The sequence below is a fragment of the Schistocerca nitens genome, chromosome 4 (genome assembly GCF_023898315.1).
Source record: "Schistocerca nitens isolate TAMUIC-IGC-003100 chromosome 4, iqSchNite1.1, whole genome shotgun sequence".
In the NCBI taxonomy this organism is placed as follows: Eukaryota; Metazoa; Arthropoda; class Insecta; order Orthoptera; family Acrididae; genus Schistocerca; species Schistocerca nitens.
In genome coordinates this window covers 432807403-432817262 of record NC_064617.1, presented here as the reverse complement: position 1 = coordinate 432817262, position 9860 = coordinate 432807403, and the positions used below count along the sequence as shown (strand labels likewise).

The window sequence follows — 9860 nt, the reverse complement described above, 5'->3', positions numbered from 1 at the left end:
ATGCCCCTCGACTCTTATAACTGCCGTTTGGTTTCTATACAAGTTGTAAATATTCCTGTGGTCCCTATATTTTACCTTTGCTAACTTCAGAATTTCAAAGAGATTATTCCAGACAACATTATCAAAAGCTTTCTCTAAGTCTACAAACGCTATAAACTTCGGTTTACCTTTCCTTAACATATCTTCTAAGTAAAAACTGAGGATATAGCAATTACAGCAAGGTAATTTAATTAGTAAACAAATTTCTTAATAATTATGATCAATTTATTTAATCATATACATACAGTCTTCCACATGAACGCACGTTATAAAATCAGCATGAACATTCGAGTCCTTGTTCCAAGAAAGTACTTTGCTTAATTTACCACGATGAACAACTGCAAACTTCAATCACTTTGCTGCATTTTATGTTCGTATAAGTCGAGCATGCTTGATGATTAACTTAACCCATGCTTCATAATGTTAGTGAGATTTCGTGCCAATAATCTTTGAGGTTTTGCTACTGGTACTTCGTGACCACTTATTCCACACATGCTGTTGACTGTAAATGCTCTGCATACACTACATCACAACATTTGCTCTACTAATTTAAATATTTTTATTTTATTTTTAAACTTTGTTCTTGCAAGTCCACTATTCACATACAGATATGGAGGCAACTATAAAAAACATTTGGTTCAAACTTTAAATCATCTTACCTCGCTTACATTACTATTCCATGAGATTTTGTTTAGTAAAAACATGGCATTTCAGTCTTTGATCGCTATTTTTTATTTTCAGTTACCGGTTTCAGGCTAGCTGCCCATCTTCAGATCATACATTGCAGTTACAGAGCTATTGGTTATGACAGAACTATTGGTTATGATAGCGAACCAATAGTTCTGTACTGATAGGTTACTCTGTAACTGCAGTATATGATCTGAAGATGGGCAGCTAGCCTGAAACCGGTTATTGAAAATAAAAAATAGCAATCAAAGACTGGAATGTCATATTTTTGTTCAAATAAAGATCGCGGCTATCCCAGTAAGACAATCATGTCTAGTTTTGATAATTTTGTTTAGTAGTTGCACATTTCACTTATTTATTTTGTACTTCAGTTCGCTAAACCGCTATTGTACACGAAATGGTTTGATAACTACTAATGTTAAGATTTTGGCTTAGAGCAACGGTACTCGAACACCCTAACGGACTTCGGCAAGTAATGAGAAAAGCTTAGGTTGTAAATTGCCCACGTAGGCAATCATTTTGTCCCATCGAACTGAATTTGACTGGTTCAGGGATACAAGTTATGAATAGCAGCCCCAACACCGCTGTGATGTGTAAAATAATAAAAACGTAGTTCAGAATTTGTTATTGCTTAACCTCTTCCTTATAACCGATGTTGTTTCAATAATGTTGTGAGGGACACTGTTTAAGGGGAAGTATGGATTTGTTTCATTTGGGACTGTGATTTCAATCAGATACGACATAAATCTACTCATGGAACTTCACACAGTATTCGGAAAGGATTTGTACAACTATCATTCACTTTTAAACAGGAATACATCGAAGTAAATGATATTTCGAGTTCAACAGTTTTTTCCCTGCAGGGTACCAAAAGTTTTTTAAAGACCAAGACTAATGTCACAAGGGGTCTTGGTACAGGTCTGAGGACTGATGTTGATATATACATCGAAGACATCCCTGCTGGGGACAGCAATTCCTAATTTGGATACCAATTAGAGATAATATATCATAAGATGCTATACCTTAATGGCTAAGAGGTTACAGAAGCCCATATGAAACAATGAAACAGTCTTGAATGCAATGAACTTTGAGACTGGCTTTATTTCTCACACTACTTATGACGTGTCACTGTAAGACATTCAGCTATCACATCTGAGAAGCAAGACACATCGAATGTTCTGATTAATTTTCTGTCGTTGCTCATTGTATGTCAGTCACTGGATGATTTGCTATAGGAGTTAACTGTCATTAAGACCATTGTCACGGGAGCAGTTTTAGTGTGTGTTGAACGGATTACAACGATCCTTACCAGTCTCTCTCTTTCCTGAATACAGACTGATTAGTCACCACGACTGTTTTCAGTTTGGTTAGGGCAGTTTCATGAAAGTTTGTCGAGCTTCTAAACACTTTATCTGCTCTCCGACGGATGTTAACAGAAATGATCTAAACCAAAATCCTCTCCTCATGCTGTACAGTTTGAACTCAGATAGCGGGACCATACTTTGCTGTCGTAGATACGTAATGCCTATGTATACGGCATGGCCACGACAAAACCCTGTCGACTGAACGCTTTCAGGACGCCACGTCTCTTGTGTCAAATTTCATTTTATACGGAAGGTTTCCAACCTGAGTGAACGTACTTATTCAAATACCTGGCAGCTAGCTTGTCTTCCTACCCCTGATCGATATGATCCACGCGGCAAGCAGATGCACCCACATCCCACAGATTCATCGTTATTTTCATTATGATCAGCGATGAACCTATTATTTGCAACAGCATGTCTATACAAACAGTGAACAGTGCCACTTCTAAGGCCAAGCTCAAAAAATTGTAATTGTTCCAGGTTCGTAACAAACCGAAAATTTACGTTAGTAGTTTTCAGCACACATCCCACACTAAACCACATAAATTTGCATAATGAACTGGATCCAGTTCGAATATTTCGAGACAAAGTACACGGAAATTTTCAAAGAAATCGGTTTTCAAATATAAGGCAGAGGAGTCTCCTAATGTCTTGCATTGTAATTTACATATTCTTTAATAGTTGTTTCACCAGCCAGCAAGCTTTGGAACTCTTTAATTGACAACAGTTACATACTCATTTGGAAACATGCTTTTCTTATTAATCTAACGGTATATTTCCATCTCGTACAGCGTTAACAACTTTACGTCTTTCTCGGTTCGAACTGTTTTAAACTCATTTCCCAAATATTGTCCTTACCTCGTATAACCATCCACTCGAAGTCACAATACTAAATACAGAATACGATGGCGGTGACATATCCGTTATTTTCTTAGATATTACCAAATACCAGACAGAAAGTAGAATGTCAACAGAGTTTAATAATCTGTATAAGCAAGACAATTGAAAATACAGCTGTATGGACGCCTACAGGGAACAAACCAGTTATAGCTGACCATTTTGGTCAAAACTTATCATGGCACATTTGTTTGCTATGACTTGGTAATTTTTTAAGTGTACTGCTGTATTAAGGCTTTTGTTGATGTTCACATTAACGTAGAGTTACAAAATTTCTTTTAACGTCCAACCATCGCTGCTAACTTGGAAATTTCTAGCTGTTTTTCTCCTTTTTCTAAGTTGGTCTGTAACATTGGCTGAGTGCCAGTCATTGATGCCATGAGACAGCCGAGAGACGCATACATTTCTCTCGCTTCATACAACTTGGGAAGTGGGAATTTACAGACAAATGGGAGATTTATCTCAAGTGGCTGATTCAACTGCTGTGCTCTTCAGTTGAAAACTGGAAGACAAGCGTTATGAAAGCGTTTGGAGTCCTTAAATCCATAATGATCATCCATTATGTCATCAGGTATTCGTCTTTTAAAACTGAAATAAAACAAAAATACGAGTACATCCAAGAATATAAACTATGATTTTAACCTGTTTTGCAGATGTTTACAAATTGTTTATAGTTAAATGGTATATTACATGAGAGAAGAAATTTGCTCATGTCAGAGCATAAAAAAGGCTGTTTCTCTTTAAAAGCTCTGTCGTAGAAACTAGAACCAGATGCCTCAATACTCAGTCCTATCTGCCCACCAAAAATTTTGTCAGGCGAACATGCTCACGCTCTGTTAACACAGAACATTCTAAATACGTTTACCCTGTCTGTCTATGTAGCTAAGCCTTCATACTCAGCATCTTCTTCTCACTGCCATTATCTACGTAAGTCCTTCTCTCACTGTCACCTTTTTCTTCCACTGATTTGCAGTATATCCCACTGATACTGTTTCCTCTCTCATTTATGTTGTCTGATTTTGTCTTTCTTTCCCACTGTTACTGTCTGCACCATAGCTTGTCAGCTCAAAAATTCTGCGATGTCAGACTTATTTTTTCCCCTATATCCCTATATTTTGCTTCGAAATGCGACCTCCTCAATCTCTACATGTTTAATTTCTCCGGTCTGTGAGCGGCTAAACATGCCAATCCTATGTATGGTCTCCACTCATCTGTATTTTTCATTTCTACTGTCTCCTCCCTATTTGCTCTCACTGCTTCTGTCTCTGTCCATCTTTCTCTTTCTTTTGCCTCAACTTCTCTCATTGACCACCAACATCTCCTCTCACTTTGGCTACTCCTGTCATTGTCTCCATCCAACTCTCTTTCTCTTTCAGTGCCACTTTCTCTCTCCTACCACCATTGTCTCTCACTCACTCTCTCTCTCTCTCCCTTCCAGTGGCACTGTCTTCTCTCCCTTCCATCTTCGCTGTTTCTCTAGTAGAGGGCGAATATGTTCGCATGCCAAAATTTTTAGGCAGAATGAGCACTGAGGCAGCTGATTCTTTACTTTACCGTCAACACTCTTTTTTAGGTAGGAACGTGTACACCTTTCTGTGCTCCGACAGGAGCATTTTTCCACTGGTTCCCTTCTTTTCCCTGCTACAGCAGTGTGTGTAGCTTGTATAAAACGAATTCTGTAGGTCAGTAAAATTTTGACAGCTTATTTAAATATTTCGACAGATACATACTTTGACAGAAACACTGACGGAAAAAAATCGCCACACCAAGAAAGAGATGTGCGACATAAACTGAAGTTGGTAGACGTGTTTCTACACCTGAAAGATGGATTCTATTCACATTTCACGCCATTCACATAAGAATGACTTTCATAGAATCCAAATTAAATTTACTTTAAAGACACGCTTTAACGGTAGTGAGATTAGTTACCTTTGGGATTGTACGTGGCGCCACTATCAACACCTCACTGAGTTTCAAAAATGGTTCAAATGTCTCTGAGCACTATGGGACTTCACTTCTGAGGTCATCAGTCCCCTAGAACTTAGAACTAATTAAACCTAACTAACCTAAGGACATCACACACATCCATGCCCGAGGCAGGATTCGAACCTGCGACCGTAGCGGTCGTGCGATTCCAGTCTGAAGCGCCTAGAACCGCTAGGCCACTCCGGCCGGCTCACTTAGTTTCAGGGAGATCGTGTAATAGGGCTACGAGAAGCTGAATGTTTCTTCTGCAATACTGTGGAAAGACTTGGCTGGAATGTAAGCCACTGTACTCGACTGCTGGCAGCGTTGATCACGAGAATGTACGGTCGGAAGGAGACCGGGCTCCGGTCAGCCACGTGGCACTATCGAGAGGGAAGACGATCGTGTTCGGTTTATAGCTCTGGCGCATTGTAGTGCATCGGCAGCAGCAATTTGAGCAGCAGCTTACACCACAGTGACACAAGTAACTGTTAAAAATCGGTTACTTTGAGGACAGCTCATAACCAGACGCCCTGTAGAGTGCATTCCACTGACCCCAAACCACTGCCATTTGCGAGTTCAGTGATGTCAAGCGAAAGTTCGTTAGAGGGCAGCGTGTCTTCTGATGAAAGCTGACTCTACCTCGGTGCCAGTGGTGGCCGTGTTTTGGTTAGAAGGAAGTCATTTGACGGTCTACAACCAATCCATCGGCGTGCTAGACACGCTGGACCTATTCCTGGAGTTATGGTGGAGTATGGATCACAACTTGTGCTGCCATTCACGAAAAGCATTCCATGGGGTGTTTTCCATCTGGATACCTCTGTTGTAACCCAATATGCTCTACAGAGGGTCGACATGTTGCCTTGGTCTTCTCGATCGTCAGATCTGTCTCCAATCGTGCACATACTGGACATCATCGGACGACAACTCCAGTGTTATCCAGAAACAGCATTAACCGTCCGCATATTGACCGACTAAGTGCAACAGGCACAGAACGCAATCCCGCCAACTGACAGCCGTATCCTGTACAACACAACGCACCCACATTTGCATACCGGCATTCAATATTCTGGCGGTTACACCGGGTATTAGTGTACCTGCACTTCACATCTGCAATGGCTTATCTCGCGCTTACATTAACATGTGATCTTGCAGTGTTAATCACTTAAATATGTTACCTAGTCAAATGTATTCCCGAAAATTCATTACTCTGCATTAATTATTTGTGGTTGCTATGTTTCTTCAGTCAGTATATGAACAACAAATAAGTACCCATAATATGAGGTTCACACAAAATCGTATGCCTTACATTTTTCTGGATACGTTGCTCATCGATCGCAGTTCAACGAAAACGGCTGCTTTATGATCTGTATCTTTCAAGAGTAAAAATGTTATTAGAGATATTTTAATAAATTTGTAGCCTTTTCAGTTTTACATAATTCTGTCAATCCCTTTAAGTTCTTTTCAATTATGTTGATACCCTTTTTAGCCCACGTTTTGTCACAGCAGTAGCACTGTGGACATATTTGTACAGGCGTGAGTCCATTAAACAGAGACAGTGCGTCATAAAGTTTTATAGGTGGAAAAATGCTAACTAAAAAAAAAGTTTATTAACCTCAGAAACTTTGCGCTGATCTAGAACCCTTACCGTACGTTTACTGTGTCAGTTAAAATTACATTTACGCTTCAGACCGGATACTACCTGCATACTTTACGTGCATAAGTACGGTACCTTTGGAGCTCTGGATCTCGCTAAAGGTTCCACTGTCTCCCAGAAGATTATCTTGACAACATTCGGTAAAAATGTCGACGATTTTGCATGAATAGAAATTACACGTGTGGCCATTCCGACAGTTGGAACTTTTGGTACACAAAAGTCATGGACCTTTGAGCATGTCTTGGTAACGGGTACTGACTTTCGAAAACGGGAAAACGGCGTTTGTAGATAAATTTCTAAAGTATGTACTGTTAAAATTTGAGCCATTTGATGGGCGAGTTATTTAGATAACTGCGGCTTACGGCGCAAAAACGAATAAGCCTTTCAACCACTGGATCTCTATTACGGGTAATGATACCAGGAAACGTTTGGAAGGTCCCCGGCAATATCATCTGATGAACATATGGTAAAACTTTCTACTATCTACCACAAATATAAACTATAAAAGTAGCCACCCATCCCCCCCCCCCCCCCCCCCCCGCTGCATTCGTTTTATTCGTAACCAGAAATCATAATTTTTCGGGATTTCTCAGAACAAATGGTACTTTTATAAACCGCCTAAGGTCCACCCTAGACCACACTTAATACAAAAGAACCAACCAGTGTGCTTGATTAGCCTGGACTGTAGGAAGTGTGTAATTCCTAAGTTTCGACCCTGTGTTGTGGGATAGGTACAGTATGCCCTCTGTTCCGATATTTATACAAAGAATCGCTATTCAAAACACTTAACTCCTTATCTCTGTGATCAATAGAATCCAAATATGATCCTCTGAAAAGTCACATTTTAGCGCGCAGGTTTTGGAACATACTTGTATTGGTACCGTGCACTGTCGTGCACCGTCCGATATACTACTACTTGGGCTACTGAACTATCCGTAGCGCATTTCCATTTTTAGAAAAGATTAGTTGTTATTGAGTAAAATATACTTAATTGATTTTTACAAACCTACAGCTGAAGGAGTGGCTGTTTTAGATATTTACAAGATGCTGCCAATGAATTTATATTATGCGTATATGTGAAGAAATGTGAGGCAAAAAAATGTTAAAATGTTTACACAGACATGGATAGCTTAATAAAGGACTTTCCACAACATCTGTTACAAGCTTCTAGCGGTTATAGAAAGGACTCAGTAGATAAAGCTTTGATACGGAACCTTTACGCGTAAATACACCGTTTGGATGTAAAACAGATTCGGCCGGCCCGAGTGGCCGAGCGGTTCTAGGCGCTACAGTCTGGCACCGCGCGACCGCAACGGTCGCAGATTCGAATCCTGCCTCGCGCATGGATGTGTGTGACGTCCTTAGGTTAGTTAGGTTTAAGTAGTTCTAAGTTCTAGGGGACTGATGACCTCAGCAGTTAAGTCCCATAGTGCTCAGAGCCATTTGAGCCAAAACAGATTCGAATATCGGATCATTTTCAAACTCCTGTTTTACGCTCGGTACACTTCAGAGACAGTGATCTCCGATCTATTTCTTCTTAGTACAAGGAGCATATGCAAAGCATGCTGACATACAAACGATTCACAAACACTGGTGCGCATACCTGCAACACCAGAGTCAACCTTCCTAGTTGCGGACAAATAAGTTTCTCGCAGCCGTTGTTGTAGTCGATGAAAAATGGCATGTAGTGCGCTGAGGTGGTCCGGAAAATGTCCTCGGTACACGTACAGTACAGCTCCGCCACCCTATACCATGCTGTGCAGTGGGAGATTCGAAAGCGATCTGATCTTCGAACTTTTTTTATCACGAAACACCATGGATGGCATAAAACTACTTGAAACTACTATAATGTTATTAAAAGTGATTTGAATAGGTGGTTTGACACTTTGGGTTATCCAGAAAGTGGGTTTAGTCATTGCTGATTTATCGTGGATGGGAAATGACATTATTACAGAACTCTTAGGACTGAGATCATAAATGTACGCCTTAGAATATGAAACACAATGTTAAACGTTCAGAACGAAGATGTGAAACTCTTATCCGGCCAGGAATTAAGAACTGATGATTACTGAGACTGCTTATTAAATGGTATGGATATAACGACTTTTTGGAATACAATTCAATACAAACTATATGCAATTTTCATTTCAAAGCACTATAAATCGGCATTAGTGGTACAAGACAATAAAGATATCTCAGTCAGTGATGAAATGGGCACTATAACAGCCATTGTCAAGAGGACAGAGCTAGTGAGCAGATATTTTGAAGAAATATGAGGCAAAAATTGTAAAGTATGTTAGGCAGACGCGGGCAACTTAATATACGCTGTAACTACCTCAAATTCTCGCATCTGGAAAACATTTGGTGAAAAGCCTGATTTCTGTACTCCAAAATGAACATAATCTCAAGCAGCTCTAAAATGTGAACCAATTAAAACACAATTGAAACCTCTATTAACTAGAACACAATGCCATCTAAAATTGTGGTAGTGGAGACCCCGATTCCTACAACATCTTTTCTTCTCTTTTTTCTTGTTTTTGAAAAAGAAATAAGAAAAATAGTTACATGAAGATAATTGTTTTTTCGATTGTTCCTTCAACATTATTCTCAATAACACATCGCCCCACGACATCCAACATCGTCAAAGTTCAATGTGTTTTATTTAGAATGTGTCCGCCCCCGGTAGCTGAGTGGTCAGAGCGTCAGACTGTCAATCCTAAGGGCCCGGGTTCGATTCCTGGCTGGGTCGGAGATTTTCTCCGCTCAGGGACTGGGTATTGTGAAATCATAATCATTTCATCCTCATCGACGCGCAAGTCGCCGAAGTGGTGTCAAGTCGAAAGTCTTGCACCAGGCGAGCGGTCTACCGTACGGGAGGCCCTCGTCACACGCCATCACATCACTTAGAATGTAGCAGCTCAGTACCGTAAAACTGTTGTATATAGAAAATAAACAAACCGTTGTACATTTCGCTCACTAATACCTAAGAATCACCTTCAAATATACATTTTTAGCAACGAAAAAGAGTTATTGATATAGCTGTGGAAATTGCTCTAGCTTCAAACCTTTTTTCACACAAGAATTTAAAATACGAGATTAAGTCAACTAGAGCCTTATGTAACTACATGTTGACGACGCCTACAAGTTTCATTACACAGTGCTCACAACAGGTATATTGAAAACAGAAAATCTAATAATGTAAAAGAATAATATCCTCTAGAAGCTGCTCCTAGTCTAATTTTCATCTTTAC

General features: G+C 39.8%; 1 non-coding gene across 1 annotated transcript; it reads left to right on the top strand.

Annotated features, from left to right (window-relative positions):
• The first annotated feature begins 9285 nt into the window (after window positions 1-9285).
• Window positions 9286-9360, top strand: Trnad-guc (transfer RNA aspartic acid (anticodon GUC)). Its single transcript has one exon. It is a non-coding gene; the product is annotated as a tRNA-Asp (tRNA).
• The last annotated feature ends 500 nt before the right edge of the window (window positions 9361-9860 follow it).